This window comes from Marmota marmota, unplaced genomic scaffold (genome assembly GCF_001458135.2).
Source record: "Marmota marmota marmota unplaced genomic scaffold, marMar, whole genome shotgun sequence".
NCBI lineage: Eukaryota > Metazoa > Chordata > Mammalia > Rodentia > Sciuridae > Marmota > Marmota marmota.
In genome coordinates this window covers 7,721,592-7,738,574 of record NW_025999869.1, presented here as the reverse complement: position 1 = coordinate 7,738,574, position 16,983 = coordinate 7,721,592, and the positions used below count along the sequence as shown (strand labels likewise).

At 38.8% G+C, this 16,983-nt stretch overlaps 1 protein-coding gene across 11 annotated transcripts in view; it reads left to right on the top strand.

The window, feature by feature from the left end:
- Positions 1-3,861: 3,861 nt before the first annotated feature.
- Tenm2 (teneurin transmembrane protein 2) overlaps positions 3,862-16,983 on the top strand; it is a 1,198,434-nt gene continuing 1,185,312 nt past the window's right edge. For all 11 annotated transcript variants that reach the window (XM_048815904.1, XM_048815889.1, XM_048815861.1 and 8 more), the window contains exon 1: positions 3,862-4,051. The gene's annotated coding sequence lies outside the window, so the exon portion shown is untranslated. The remainder of the gene's footprint in view (positions 4,052-16,983) is intronic.

The following is a 16,983-nucleotide window of genomic DNA, read 5'->3' as shown; positions in this document are numbered from 1 at the left end:
AGAGCAGGGAGATGCCAGGGATGGAGATATTTCTTTCATATCTAAGCATTACATTCTTACAGACCTGATTTGTGCAGGCAAGGAATCTGCACAATATGATTATCATGTAAAATATTGTGTAAGATTTCTCTCCTTCAGTTACAGAACCAAGACTCATAAGCTATCTTTTCCTATACAAAGTACATGCCAATAACGGACTACATGCCAGTCTCTTACAGAGAATAATACTGGAAGATGGAAATGTATTTAACCAAAGCTTCCCTATTTGTAATCAAAGCCTCCTCTTGTCACTGAGCATGCCTAGCATTCTGCCAGAGGTGAACCTGTACAAAATGCAGTTTTTATTTTCCCGTGGTTTGTTGTCACTGCTGTTGCTGCACCAAGCTAGGCACTAAGCTAAGAACTTGCAGGGCAGCAAGGCTCTGGGTTCAAGGTTAGGCCTGAGAAGGTAAAGGAAAGGGCCTGACAAAGGAGGACCCTCAAGGAATGGTAACAGGTGAGAAGGGGATATACATGGTTTCCATGGTTCCCTGAAGCATTTCTACTCTGAGTTAGGACTCCCTGGTGTCCCCCAAGCCAGAACGTCTAAAAATCCTGGATATTCCTCTGTCACTCATGACCTCCTGAACCAGTCTGCAGTGGGAGAGTCCTACACTTAAAACCCAGCTCTGCATTATGACACTGGTTGCGACCTTGGCAAAACCACTTTAAGTCTCTGAATATCAGGTTCCTTATAAGATCTAATGAGAAAGAAAAAGCACTGTGGGGGTTCTTCCTTTTGGCAGTCACAGGTAGAGCTCCAGACACCACAGCACAGCACGGTAAGGCTGCAAATGCCACTCTGAGCACTGTCCCCCAATCCCAATGTCTTTGAAACTCTGAAGTCAGACAGACCTAGGTTCCCAGCTCTGCTACTTACTAGGTATAGGACCTTGGGCAAGGGGTATGTGTGTGTGTGTGTGTGTTTTGAAGAAAGGCAGAGAGAGGAGCAGAGAGTGAGTTTAATATCTGCCAGATCCTTTTGAATAAAATGGAATATAGATAGATAGATAGATAGATAGATAGATAGATAGATAGATAGATAGATCACTGACCCCTGGAGTTTATATCTATTGGATTTGGGCTTGTTGGGGATCTCAGTTCACTTCTCAATGAATTGGGGATAATAGTACCTACCTAAATGAATTGTTCGTAAGGTTAAAATGAGCCAAGATCTGAACAATTTCCCAGGTGGGTGATCAAAATCAATTACAAAATCCTATTGCGTGTCTTTGTCTTCGTACTTCTTACTATAGTGAGTTGTTAATCTCTATATTCCCTCAAAATGCCACCCCCAGCATGGGTCCACTTTCTTTCCTATAAGCCCTTTCATTTAAGTCTGATTAGATACTAGGTAACATGAGTGAGGTGGTGTGGCCTGGAGGTTATTCTTGTGGACTTCGGCATCAGACCTGAGGTGGACCCCTTCTCTGCCATGCACCCAGATGTGTGGCTTTGCACCAGCTACTTAAAACCACTTAGCCACATCTTATTTATCTGTTAAATAGAAATAAAAACAGATCCTACCATAAAGAATTACTATTCCTATTTGAAAAAGCTGTGGTGGGGCAGGTGTAAGGGAGACACAGAATGAGAGTGAGTTTATTTGTCAAGTTCAAGAGGATAATGGAATATAAAAATAGAAACATTCCTGCCTCCACATAGCTCAAAAACTAAGTAAATAACAACACAAATGGAAGAATGAATATATAACAAATTTTAAAAAGTTACATGATGCCTTGGAAACCTACAATAAGAGAGATTTGACCAGGCCAGAGAGATCACAGGTAGCTTCCCCAAAGAACTGAGGCTGGCAAGTGAATATGGGATAAATAGGAGCTAACTCCATGAAAGTAGGAGGGAAATGCTCTCCTACCGGTGCTCCACAAATGTTCCTCATTAGCATCACAAGCATATGATCTCCTTCTTGCTTGAATATAAGCTTAAAGAATACAGGGATGGTATCTGTCATCTTCTGTCACCTCTAAGACAGTGCCTTGAAGGAAGCAAATGCTGGTAGAAAATCAATGCATTTGTTGAATGAAATTAAAAATAACTGCTATGCCCTTATCATGTCACAGCTTTATTTAATTGCAATTAAAAGAAGATATTTTAGCAAAAACATATTTTAGCAAAAATAGCATGGACTTTAGATTAAGACAAGCCACACCCTCATCCAGGCCCTATCCTCTCTGGGAAGTAACAACACATCTCAATCTCAGTCTTCCTGTGTAGAGTGGGAGAAAACTCAGAATATGCAGTCAAGAGATAAGTGGTAGTATTACTATTTTGACACTGGCCAATTTTTGAGGCATGCAGTTTTTCAAGGTCTGAAGACCAGCCTCCTACAGCTTGAGGGACAGAGGATGTTGTCCCTAAACATCCATCAGACCTTTCTCTTGCTGTAAGTGCCTGGGGCTCCTCAAGTTACTGCATTCTGTCTTCAAGGGCTAAGAGATTCCTAGTCAGGGAGGCTTTGGGTGTAATCACCTGGGAATTGGCACGGTATTCTCAGGTCTCGGTTTATAGGGTTAATCATATAATGTTTGGACAGGAGAAAATCAAATAATTCACGAACATCACATACCACAGAACCTGCACATGGTAAGCAAGCTATATGTTTAGCTGCTGGTGTTACAACCGCCAGGTCCTGCTGGATTTTTTTTTTTGTCAATTACCTTGCAACTGAATCAGCTTTTCCTGGGCCGAAAATTGCTTTCTTTTGGAATTCCCTTTATGAAAGGAAGAAAACCAACTCCTCTGGGAGATCTGGAAGCCTAGCTTCCCTATTACCGCACCCAGGGGTGCAGGTTTAGGCTACCATCGGGCAGTCTAGGTGAGGCATCTCTGCAGTTGTTGAAGACTCTGAAATCTCTGCCTTCCCCAGGCCCTACCCGCCTCTGCCTCGCTTTGCGTTCCTCACCCTGGAAGGAGCAATCTGGGTCCAGCCGAGCACTGGGCATGCTCGCGAGCAGGGGCAGGCTTGGGTCGTCCGCAGGACACGTCCGCTGCGGGTGCTCCCCAGTTTGCACAGCCCGGGTGCAACCGTGGTGCATCGGGTTTCGCAGAGCTGAACCCTTGGTGCGTGCTGCCAGGGAACCGAGCTTTCCCGGGACGGCTCTAGAGCCGAACTGAACTCTGGAGGTCCCGGGTTTGAGCGCTCAGTGTCTGGTCTTGGAAACGCCCGATTGGGGTTTTCTCTGCAGACAAAGGGGTGCACGTGCCCTTAGCGCCCCTCTTTCACAGTCGTGAGCCCCTCCCTGGCTCCGTACCCCGCAGCCTCAGCAGCTGCAGCCCCAGCGCCACCACCCAGCCCAGGCGGCCAGGGCCTGTGCGCGCGCTTGGGGCCGGGGATTGGCTCGCACTCCCCATTCAGGGACAGTGCGGGCGGGCGGCGCGCGGCGCTCCCTAGATGTGTATGTGTGTGTGTGCGTGTGTGTGTGTGTTTATATGTGTGTGTGTGCGCGCGCGCGTGTGTGCATATGTGTGTGCGCGTGTGTGTGTGCGGCGCGCGGGCGGGCGCGTGTGTGCGCGCGAGGGCTCGCGTGCAGGAGCCACTGGGTGTGCGTGCGTGTGTTATGGGTTTGATTCCAGAGCAGGTTGCACATTGGTCCTGGGTGGCTCGCAGGCTCAGGTCGTGCTTGGGCGTCCTCCTCCTAATCGTTTCCGAAGTAGCAGCAGCAGCAGCAGCAGCAGCAAGCAGCAGCAGCCGCCACCGAGGCAACATCGGCAGTGGCGGCGGCAGCTCAGCGGCACAGCCAGCAGAACTGTGCAGAAGCGAGAGCACCGTTTGGGGAGTCCGGGGGGCGGGTAAGAGGGAGGGGGGGAGCCTGTCTTGGTCATTGGGATTATTTTTTCCCCTTCTCTCCCTCTCTCTCTTTCTTGAGGGTGTGTGTTGCCCCCTCGAAGTGAAGGAATTTTGCTCCAAAGCGAGCTGGGACCGAAGACTCTAGGCTAAGTTATCTCTCTATGTAGATGTTGTCAGGGAGCGAAGCTACTGACCGAGCTGCTGGTAAATGTTTTTCACTTCTTACTCTTTAATGCTTAAGGCTTTTTTTTCCTCCCTTTTCTTTCTTCCTTGTTTCCTTTCTGTTGCTCCTCATTCTGCAATCGCTCCTGAATCAGCTGCAGTTCTTTCTCCCTCTCCTTGCGTTTGTGCAGTTTGCAACTTGTTTCATGGTTTTCTATGTATTTTTTTCTTTCTTTCTTCATCCTCAGATGAATGCTGGAACATTAAAATTCGGCACTTCGGGAGGTCATCATTAGTTGCATGAGTTTGGGAGGGGGAGGGGAAAGATCGGTAGAGTAGATTGTTATTTCCCTGCAGAAGGACTGCCGGTTTCTCTCTAAGGTTCATCACAATTATAGGGATTTTTTTTTTTTAGGATGCATTTTAACATTGCATTGATGTTTAAGGTTATCGTTTTCCAGGATTACAATGCATTTTGACTCAGTTTTGACAGCATGACAGATGCCAGTGATTCCAGAACTACTGTATGGTACATGCAGGCTAAAATATTCAAAATTGCAGGAAGAATCATTTGCATTCCAAAAGAGAATTTCTTAAAAATGCTGTTTTGCATCACGTTGCTGCAGATTTGCAGGAAGCAATAATAGATACCACTATATCACGTTGCTTGCAAAGATAATAAACATATAAGTGGTTTAGTGCATCATCTACTGTCCTGTTCTCCAGTGACTGAGCCATTGCTAAATTTACTTAATAATAAATTTAGGGCTATAGAGAAAGAGGGAGATTGCTGGTATTGTTTTATTCAAAATTGTGAGCCATACGGCAATTTGTAACCTCAAACCAGCCCTCTCTTAGATCTTACTTGAAGTGGCATTTTGTCAATTGGGGAGGGGGGGGGACAATTTCCACCATACACAAGAAGTAAAATTATTTTAAATAGCCAGCATAGTGCATGCAGATCAGACTAACTCTTCTTAAAAAACAACAACAACAAAAAAAAAAAAAAAAAACAGAACTTACTCTGTAACTCTTGCTACAAGAATTTGTTTTAAATATTATTTAAAAATTAATATACAATCCTTCTTTAATGCATTTCTGTCATTTAAGTTCTTTGGAGATTTCTGGGTAGTTACCATGTCTCATATGTTTTGCTTTTTCTCCTTGCTAAGTTTTCAATTCTGGTTCAGAAAGATAACTGAAGGGCCAGTAAGTAAAGGCAAATCAGTAACTTAGAAAGAGATCAGTTTAGAGTTGTAAAATTTCTGCTAAGCTATAGGAAAACAAACTATATATGGCAGCTTAAGTGTGGGCAGGGAGACCCTGCAGGTTGCAGTCTCAGTTCATGTGTTGTCATCTTGAGGAGCTTAGAGTTTCATCTCAGGTGAGAATATCCAGCTCAGTGATACTCTGAGGCACATGTGTTTTACAGAGGAAAAATATTGTTATTAAAAGAAGCTTCCTTCTGCTATATGGTAGCTGCATCCCAGAGTAGGTATAGAGCGTGGTTTGCAATAATAGTGTTAAACTTTGTTTTAATGCAAACTTAACTGATATTGGAAGAACTGGGAGAGGAAATATAGCCTGTTCAGGACTGAAAAATAAAACAACCTCATTCAACTAGTCAGACTGTCTTATATACAAAAGATAACTTACCTTAAAACACCATGCAGATTCACCTGTTCTGGCTGCCCCGTGTTGACAAAAATTGTGGACAGGATCCCTGAGATCTAAAGCTTATTTCTCCTTTTGTAGTCTACTGATCAAACTAGGGCATTTTCTTGAGAATGAAATCTCGGCTTATTGTTGAGTCCCTTGAGATGGAAATATTGCTATTTAAAAAATATTTTCACAGACCCTGGCATTGACCATTTTGATCAAGTTGGGGGGAAAATCTCAACTTCCATTCATTAGAGTCACAAGGGTTTTTTAAGTGAAAAATTTGTGTGGGTAATTAAGAAAAATGAATTCATAGAGTACACTCTAATCCTAAGAACCCACGGCATGAAAGCATCATGATTATCTCATTCTAGGACCAAGACCAGAAAGCAATATACCCCATATGGAGCAGCTGAATTATTCCTCCGGCATGTTCCAAGTACATGAGCAGAAGAGATAGCTGACCAGGCTAAGGCTTATTTTGTTGGGCCTGTGGGGCAAGCTTTCTAATTGTTATATAATATATTCAAAGCATGAATTTATTTGTGAAACCTCAAGTTTAGCTTCAGTTTCAGTGTCTTCACTAGACGTGAAGATCAAGAGTACATTGATGTAAAGAACGTGGTCTTTCCTACTAAGGTTGGTTGGTTTTGTACCCACCCCTCTTTCTGCTTCTGTTTCCTGGCAACTTCAGAGAAAGCTCTGATAATTGGTGTTCAAATATTAAATATATCTATGTTTTAGATGTAATACCAGGCTAGATTACTATTCAAATAATCAGATTTGTGTTACTCCTAACGTGATTCTGTGTGATAGGGTGTTTATTGCTTGTTGGTTTGTTGGTGGTTTGATGATGATTATTTTTTTTAGTATTAAATCTTAACTAATTTCATGTTAACATTTGTGCCTAGTGCTGACTTCAGGCTAATATATCAAAATAATATCATCATCTTGATAGGCTTATTGGTAAATTAGGTAGCTTACTTTCCAATTGGACTTCCTGTTGCTCTTTAGCTTTTATAAAGCATGCCATCAAGCCTGCTGGGGAAAAGGGAACTTCTGGGGGAGAAGGCTATTCAGAAAGACAGATAACTGAGTCTGGGGATTCATGGAACTTGACAGTCACTTTGCCTGTATTGTAAGAGTTCCTATCTTCATTTTGATAGGAATGGAGGTTTTTCTGCATGTATGAAGTGTTGATCATGCTAGAACTACCAAATATTTTTCAAATTGATTGCTACTTTTTTCATTGTGTAGCTGCAAGGAACTTTGAAATATATATATATATATATGCTTTTAAGGAGTACGTGTATGGGCTAGCTTTTTCATTGTGCTGTCTTCTGTGCAGGCTGATTTTGAGGAGTGATTTTTGGTGAAATATGGTCAAGGTCATTTCCAAGGGCCTTGTTATCTCTCCCCACCTGATAGCTAAAACTTACACTGAAAGTGAGATTTGGAGAGTTAAAACTAAGTGTGGAGCTTCTCACCTCAAATATGGCTGTGTGAAAAGCATTATGTTTTTGTCTCTCATTACTTTGTGTGAAGCAACAGTTTTATTCTTTGAACTGCTGATTCCTAGTAGCCCTGATGTGTTCACAAGGAGTAATCCTCCATTCTGTACTCTCAGTACATTCAACAGATTCATAACCCTTAGCACTGCAAGACCTACTTTGGAGAGACAGAAGAGCTGTTTTTGATAAGTTCTCAGTGAAAGGGAACCTAAATGAAATACTTTTTCTAATTAGATAATACCACTCTTAAAATTTTGTGAAACCATCAGTAATGTTATATGATTCTTTTATGTTCAGAGCAAATAACAGCTTCATCAAAGTGTTCTTTGTATTTTCTGTCTTCTGTTTTGCTTTATGAGGGGAACATTCACATTATTCACTACTGTGTATATTTTATTATCTCAGGTTGTTTTCTACCTAACAAAGACAAACCACTGCTTAACAGAGTTATTTTGTTTGGGCTAAGAGTATTCAAAAGTAGAGTGATATATCTGGTCCTGCTCATATTTCCAAAAGATTTCATAAAGTTAAAGAGGTATACAATGTCTTTCCTAAAATCCATGTTACTGGCTGCCCAGTCTATTTAATATATTGGACAGTACAATGTGAATCTGAACTTGAAACATTGTATCATTTTTATCAATTCTTAATGGAAAAAAAATGATGAAGCATCTTGAGAAACAGTTTGCAAATCAAGTTCCTTTGTATTTGCTGAAATACTTTCATTGGTCCACCAATGTGTAGATTTATGAGTCTTGTAGGCAAAAAGAATTATCAGGGAAAAAGTATGGTTATGTGCTTTTCGGCTGTACTCTGTGAAAAGAGAGTTAGGTGTTTTAATTCTGTGAGTTTAATAAAGAGAAATTGAAACAAAATAATGCAGCTAACATGTTAAAGTAAAATCTGTATTCTCCAGTAAAGATTTTTTTCCTCCTGAAAAATATGAATTGATCTTTGATTCTGATGGAATGATTGACAGCATCCCTCATCTTTTCAGCACTGTATGGCTTCTGCCAGGATACTTATACTGGGTGCTACAGAAACAGGTCTGTCCTGAGGATATTTAATAGTGCATGTTTGGGAAGAGAGGTGGGTTCTTTGAAGTTGAGATTTGTCGGGACTTAGCTGTAATTCTTGGAGAGGAGGCTTGCCTCCCCTGCTCCCCTGCTTAGGTGTCCTATGGACTCTGCCCAGTTCCAACTTTCTTGTCTTTCATTCATTTCTGCCAAAGGTTTTTGAAACATAAAATATAAAGTTAGATTTTTTCAGTTCACTTATTCTTCTCATGACATTAATTTATGTTTTCTGGAATGTGATTTGGGTCTACAGAAGTTTGGAGCTCAGCTTTCCAAAAGGCAGTCTCTTTAATTGCTCTGATGACTAAATTATTTAGCTATATGTAAGCTTAGACTTGTTTTAAGAAATATTAGACATTTTATTCATTTCTGTTCATTTGACCCATGTAAAATATTTATTTTTATTTTTAACTTATATGAAGGGGAACATGGGCCTCTAAAATAAGAACTTGTATATAATTGAATTCAAAAGAATAAATCATTTATTTATTTATGTAGGTTCCTCAATCTTTAATATACCTCTTAGAGACAAAGACTAAGACTGGAAAATATAATTCATGTGATAAAGATGAAATCAATAATAATGATAATATACTGATTTTAAATCTTTAGGGAGAATAATCCTATAGAAGATTCTTTTAGAAAAAGCTTATGTCTAACTATAATTTTTATTATTGCTTAGGGCTTAACTGATACTCCACATTTTGCTCTGTCTCCTGTTTCAATTAGAAGAATATGGGCATATGTAGATAAAAGATATATGCTTTTAGATAGAGATTATTCTGGCAGAGGTTGAAAAACATTGAATAATGTAAAATAACCATTTCAGAAAATTGTAGAAATTGCTTGCTGCATTTATAGCATGATTTTTTTTCAAAAGCCACTTCAAAATTTCATTGTAAATGTTGTAAGTAGTCAAGTTAGGTTTCTAGATAATTTCTAAGAATGAAGCTAAACCATTAAGAAGAGAGTAATATCTGTGCATATGGATATCCAAATAGTAAATACTCATAGAGCTAAAATCACATTCATTAATAGAGAATTCATTGCAGCAGTCTTTCTGATCCTGTGATTTTTTTTTTTCCTAAAATCATTCCAAATGTAAGTGTGTATATACTACACATTTCAATAGAAATTACTTAGAAGAAACAGGTAAATTAAAGCTACAGGAAAGTTTATTTCAGTATTTATTTATTAAACTCCTTCAGTAAGAAGTTTTTGAATATCCAAGACCAACCAAGCATTGTGCTATATGCTAAGAGCACTATGGTAAAAGTCATTTGATGCCAAAATGTTATCTCAGAAAGTAAATGGGAATATACATGGATTTCTTTTTCTTTCTTAATATAAGATAAAGCTTTTTCTCTTTGTCTACAGTGTGTTAGAAAGGTGATTTAATTTAACATCAATTTAGGATTTTCTCTGGCAGTGACTGTATACCAACATCTCCTGGTTCTCTACCTTCTAGTATACCTAACTTATTTCTGTGTATGTGGCCTAGGGTAATGCAAACCCTGGAACTGGAGGCTTAAGTCAAGGTTGGCCCAGCTAGCCTGGATGTCACAGAGGTACAAGGGAAGGGCAGTCTGGGTGAGTAGGAGGAGGTTGCGGAGGAGAGGAAAATGTATTCTGTAGTCGGCTACCGTTCCCTTACAGTAATGATCATGCCACCAGTTTTATTTTTAACCTTACTGAAATGTCTTGAGAAGGCACAGACTGCTTCTGTATATGTTAACCCTAAGTATAATAACATAATTATTACAGAAACATTTCACAGGAGCTAGGGCTCTATACTTTGTGTGACCCAGCATCTAATTTTTCTCCTCTCTAATCCTGTTTATATATCCCCATACACAATCAGACTCAGTCAGATGAAACCAATTACTAAGGGGAAAAAATCAAATTTATTTATTATATTTATTGAATGTGTCTGTTGCTTAATTATCCATTGGCAAATTTACACGTGGCCACAGAGAGGGCCGTGGATGAGTGTGGAGAAATGATCAATCTTCACTTCTCACAGTCCATGGGTGGCTGCCAAGAAAACAGGGGAGAGAGAAAGTAGGGGGGAGGGACCAACAACAAAGTTTTTCTTTCTTATTTTTATTCAGGTGAGGATCTAAAACTAAACACATTACTCAAAAACAAAAACAAACAAACAAAAATGAGATGTGTTTGGCTTAGATAGAAAAATCTGGAAAATACTAGGAGTTATCAGATTCTCCTAAGCAACTGGTGTGCTATAGGAAATGTAAGGTACTCTTTGAAACACACAATGATTTAGATGTTCAAAGGTACACGTTGGAAAATGAACTCAAATGACACAAGGAGGCCATGGAGCAAGACCACCCTCAGCTGTGAGGTGGGAGAAAGGTGAAAAGAGAGTAGGGTGGGATATGCAGAATAGGCATGAGAGATAAGGTGGTAAGCATGATGCTGTTTGCACAGTTTCATTGATCCTTGTGGATAACTTAAGTGAGCAAACCGCAGCATCGGCAGTGCTAAAGCAGTAATTTGGCCCTTGATGGTAAAAAGATAAACACAAACGTTTATCTTGTGTGTTTTTATTTAAAACAATTCCTGGCCACAGGCAAAATTGGTTTTCTCCTCTTGTTTTACCCCCTCTCAGTGCGATGGGGCCAATCCTGAGTACAGTTTACTGTATGTGTTTTTTCTGCTTGCTCTAATGGTACACTTTTGGAAATTCAACAGGTTGGAAATTGTTCTTCAAAATAGATAATAATTGTAACAACCACCCTTTAAAGGAGATGTGGCAAGACCAAATTGCTAACAAAAGTGTCATCTTATTTATATAATTCTTCAGTTTCAGGGTCTACTGAATTATATACAAGTTCCATTTAGACCCCCAGGATAGAAAGTGTATATGAACTTCAGAGAAGAAAGCAAGCCACTTTGCACCTGAAGCATTAAGACACCCTCTTCTAGAAAATACTGAATACAATATGTTTTCAGAATTATGATGCACAATTAATGCTTTCATTTACAGAAAACACTGGGTAAATTAAGATCTATTGCTAATTATTTGGAGAAGTTACTATCAAAGAAACTAAGCATTGTAGATTAGACTTTTGCTAGCTTTAGCTACATAGAAATTAAAATGACAACAGGAATCTGGAAAATTGAAAGGGAAAGACGGTTCTGCATTGTAATCTTAGCAAGAAAATATTAAAGACGAGCAAATTTTTGTATTTCTTCTAATCTGTATTTTAAAAGTTTTTCTGTAATAACTTTTATTACAGAAGGAATGTTGCTCACAGCTGGATTCACTGCAGAAGCCAAACAGTAAATAGATAGAGAGCCTGAACTCTCCTTCCTACAACAGTGATTTTTCACTAAGCTATTCCCTAAGGCCACTCGAGGTATATGAGGGGCACCAGTGCTTTTTATATGATTTGTGTATGTTCCCATAGATTGTGAAGTCTATTCCTGGGCAATTTTCAAGTTAAAATTGTGTTACGGCTACCCTGAAGGTTGTCATTTCTTGGTTTTTCTCTTGTCAGTCAATTCATAAGTGTTTATTAAGCCCCCATGGGGTGTATACAGAATCACACATGGTTTGGGGGTGTGTGTATATGTGGATGACTCCTCTCTGCTCTAGAAGCTTATAGTCTATAGGCAAAAGTACTATTGTTTGTGTGTTTGTGCATGTACAAAATAATATTTTAATTATAGAAGCATGGAAGGTTTTTTTTTTTTTTTTTATGTTTTGTTTGGGGGTGTGTGTATGTGTTTAATAGCTTTGCCCTGGAACTCCAAATGTATTTCCTCTGAGAAAAACATAGCTTTAGGCGAGGTCAGAATTTTCACTTCTCAGCTTTCTTTCCTTTTATTCATTTTTTTAAAAAATTCAGATATCTAATAAAGACATGTATTAAGTAAAGGGTAAAGCCAGAGGGGCAGGATTAAACTGTGTATCCCTGCCAAGAGGAGTCAGGTCACTGCTAACATCTGGGTTTCAGAATAAGAACAAATTCTGCTGCTGGACAGCTTTAGGATGTGCCTATTGCCTGAGTAAATTTAATCAGTGAAAGGATAAATGAGTCCACGCCCCAAAGCTGTCAATTTACATTTTTCACAAGCAATGAATCAATTTATGATTTATTTATTTTTAAAGAAGGGGATTTTCGCAAAATGATTGGAATTGAAAAGAGAAGAAACATTTTAAAGCATTCCCCAAATGCCATGGATGAAAATGTTTTCTGAGGGAGGTTTTTTTTTTTTCCCCAAAAAAAACTTGTTCATACCATTAAATTCATCTTTTAGCAGTCATTTGTGGGGAGGTTAACGTTCTTGAAAAGTAGGAGGTGGTTAGCTCTGCAACTTGATAGCAAAGGAGAGTTCTGAGAGGTGCCCACCCTTCCCACAACCCCGGGTAATAGCTCCTGAACTTCTGGCCATCAGCTGACTTTAGATATTACCGGCTGAACTCTTGATTAATGCTATTTCTGCCTGTGAGTTTCAAGATGTGCATACCTCATTTCTCGAAAGTCATAGGCACACCATCACCATTTCTTTTCCATCTTCTGATTCTTGTGGGTCTGAGTTAGAGAAGCCATGACTGAGAAAAGTAGGGAGATCCTTGGCCGATGTCCTCCTCATTTCAGTGTTGAATCTTGCCCCTTCCTATTGGGTACGTGGATTTCTAAGGCTTTATGAGATCTGTTATAGCTGCCTGCCGGGTCCTCCTGGACGTGAAGTATTTATAGATAAGAGAATACCTTTTTGCACCTCACAGTATTGCAGGATGTCTTCATTTATTTTCCAACACTTCATAGAATTAACCAACACAGAATAAAAGCACAATATAAATTATTTTTGATTTGGTAATCAGGTCATGTTTTCCCTTATAAGGCAAAGTACTGTGTTTCAAAGTCTCCCAGCATCACCAGGCACGATATGAAACTATCTTCTGCTTCAGTCACTGAATGCGGGTTCCAGTGAGAGTCCCCCCGTCCCTCACTCTACCCACTGTCACTACCATCAATGTCACCCCAAAAATGTGGCTGTGTCTCACACCAGGAAGAAACGTGCTGTGTGCTTCTGCATGTCTCTAGCTGTCCAAAGTTCTAGTCTGCCATGTCCATTATTCCGACTTAATGCAGTGTTCACACTCTTTTTACTAAAAAGTCTTGGAATTGAGTCTGATGCTTTCATATTTTATAACGAAAGACAAATACTGATATTTCATAAGATATAAATGATGGTATTCCTTCAAACTAAAAAAAAAAGGGGGAAAAGTCAGTTGATTAAAGAGGGAAAAGTCAGTTGATTAAAGATACCTATGAAAATCCCTAGCAATATTTACCATTATTCTCTGTATACGGCATGACCTGAGGGTCTAAGGAAATGTATTCTAAGCCCCTCCAAGTATGTTTTTGAAAGGTTAGTAGCCAGGAGAACCTCTTTTGCTTAAGATGAGTCGGAAGACATTTCTGATTATAAAGGTATAAAGCCCAAAGCTTTTGATTTTAGACAAACTCAAATATGTTTATCCTGTAGAATTCTTTTTGTTATTCTCCCCAAATCACTTGAACTCTGCTCATTCTGAAGTTAAATGTAATTTACCCAGAGGTATGGACTTTGGCTTATGTCTAATAGACAAGAATTTGCAAATGCTCTAAAAGAAGGTAGAGGAGGTCTGTTTAAGTAAGCAAAGAGACCCTCTCATGGCCTAGGAACTGCCTGAAAATAAATCAACAATAGGTACTCTGGATAATAGATCAAATGGAGTTTATAAATATCCTTACAACTTGGCAATGCAAGTAAGTATCGTACTAGAAAGGAATAAAACTACATTTCTTTCTTTTTCCTGTAATTTAGACTCTCTGAGGTTCAAACTCATCTTCCTCATGCTAAATTATTAGTCAACGGAATTAGGTGTGGGCCCACACCAGTAATCCACATCTCTAGGAAAACTTCCGCATCTGAAGACTCAGCTTTTAATTCTTCAATTCTAAATTAATATATTTATCCTCCTATCACTGTCTCCCAAGGATTTTCAGAATTAATTAGAAACAAAATCACTTTCAGTCCTTGGATGTTACATTCTGTGCTGAAAAAAATATGAGATACTGAAGTGTTATTAATAATGACAGAGGTTCATCCAATAAAATAATCTGACTGGCTGAATTCTCACATGGTTGGTATTTTCTAATATAAATTACTGTAGGATTAGATAGTTAAATATTGAATATTGTCTCATTTAATGCAGTTCCATGAAATATTAATGATAATGATGGTGCTCCAGTTTGGGGAATACGGAGATGGTTTTTCACAGACTAATAGCTTTGGCCAGTAACATCATACATTCCACAAAATGATAATGAAGATATTTAAATGAAGGTGAAAGCGGAAGTAAGTGGCCACTGAATTGATAGATTTCCCATAAGTCAAAAGTGACAAAAATTTTGTAGTCTCATAGAGTTTTCTCTCTATTCTAATGACACACCTGTGATCATTGTGGATAGCTTTGAGAATTTGTTAAAAAAGAACAGATCTGCTCTATCAGGTCCTTGAAGAGAACCGTTGATGTTGTTTAGTTGGCATGAGGTGTAAAAGTCTGAAAATTGGATTGGGCTTTGAAGGAAGGCTGGCTGTGTTGACTGTGACAGTCGAAATGGGATTGTGCATGAACTTAAAAAAGAGACAGAGCGAGAGCAAAGGAGGGAAGAAAGAAAAGAGTGAAAGAGAGAGAAAGAGAAATATTGACCAAATGAATAGCCCAACTGGGGTGCCTAACACTTGCGTGGAATTGAATATTTAATGCTTAAAGCAAATGCTTTTTAATCAGGACTGAATTCCTCAAGTTTTCTTTTTTCACTTCAAATCTTCCCTGTATTTACTTTCCTTCATGTTCCTGATTCCGTGAGCTTATATTTCAAATTAGGGAGCTAAAGATGGATGATAAATAGGGTAAGTGACTATTGTAGAAGCACTTTGTCCTGAATAGAGAGAAAGAACATACACCAGTGCATCAAATCAAATTAAATCGAGTGTTTGCCTTTTTGTTGTTGTTGATTTTTTTCTTCATGGGGAAAAGCTTCAATGTTTTGCGAGATGATTTTATTTTAAATTTCAGTTATCCTTGTTTCAGACCTAGTAATTTAACAGTTGAAAAAGCTCCCTTTTTTGTTCTGTGTAGATAATGTATGTGGTGTGAGTGAATACATTTTATTTAAAAAAATGTTTTGGGGTTGTATTCTTTTAGCACAAACTTACTCCTTGATAAAGGAGCTGGCTATAATTTGCAGAAATGACTGTTTCGTTTTTCTTCGGTTGTTGGATAATTGCTCTTTGTATACACTGTGAAGATGTTCATATAGGCCGGTGACAAAGCTTGGCAGATGCAATTGCAATTATCTGGAATTTAAGTAAATTTTGCATCTGATACACACAAAGCAAATGCTTTGTCCAAGCAGGCTCACATACTGGCATGTGGATTGCTGTGAATACAATGTAGATTTTTAATGGAAAACAAATGGAACTATTAGTAAGCCTCTTCTACTTGAAAAGACACCAGCTTTGGGCCTCGCTGCCAACTTATTCATATTCATAGTCCATGATAGTTGGTGCAGTTCTAAATGTGACCTTTGAAATTGAAAAAAAAAAAAAAATCCAATGTCTAAAACAAAATGTGAAACCGTGTTTTTATTGGATTATCACTCAGAACTTCCCTAAAAAAGACTGGTGAAATAAATATTTGTCTCATATTCCAATGTGATTTTTTTCCCTTACTATTGAAGAGAGCATTCCAATTATTACAACTTTAAAAATGTAAAGGGGATTTCATATTATAAATAAATCATGCTATAGATAAAAGATAATTACAATGCTACTTTAACAACCTCAATTCACGAGGGGGACCATAAGAAGGAATATATAATGGGTCCAAATTCTACTTCTTATTGTAAACAAAGGGAATCTAGCCAGAGGAACCGTTTTCTACAAAAGCCTCTCTTCCGAATTTTGGTTGAGAGTAATCCTTCCACTGTGTATTTTATGTTGTTGTCAGACTTACATAAGTGAGATCTTTGAAGGCTTAATCTTTTTTCCGTGTTTATTCTTAGAAAATATTAAATGTGTGGAGCTACTTGGATTCTCTTAAATGCCTTTAGGTCTTCTGGGGAGTTTGAATTCTTTTTACTTTCATTGAGAGGGTTACGAATAATTGGTCCAGTAGACTTTTTATTTCCTAGTCTGAAGGTGCTCCTTGCGATTCCACCTTTTGAATAAGGCACAATTCAAAAGTGTCTCAAGCCGCATAAAGGCATACCTATCTTGCCCACTTCTGCTTTCTTCTCAATCTAAAATGGAATCTAATAATAATGGGAGATCTTTTCTAATTCTTTTAAGAGTCAGAAGCCTCCTGGGGGTCTAAGGGTTGAGTCATTGTTTGAAAAAAAAAAGTGGATTTGCAAAGAAATTCTTAAGAAGGAAAAGGAGAGCCTGACAGAAGTATTTTAGGCTCTGAATTAGAACAAGACAGATGTGCCTTACTGCAATATCATTCCTACAAAAATTCACCCCCAGTTTAAGCACTATTCAAAATACAAACATACAACTTCTTCAACTAAGTACTTTTAGTAGAATTTCGAAAACAACAGAAATTGCTTGGTTGTGGCTTGGCTGTTACCAGCTCATTCTGTGTGGGTCATGATCTCTCCAGTGTCCTTCCTTGTTACCCCACCCCTACCCCCTCCCCCTCCCT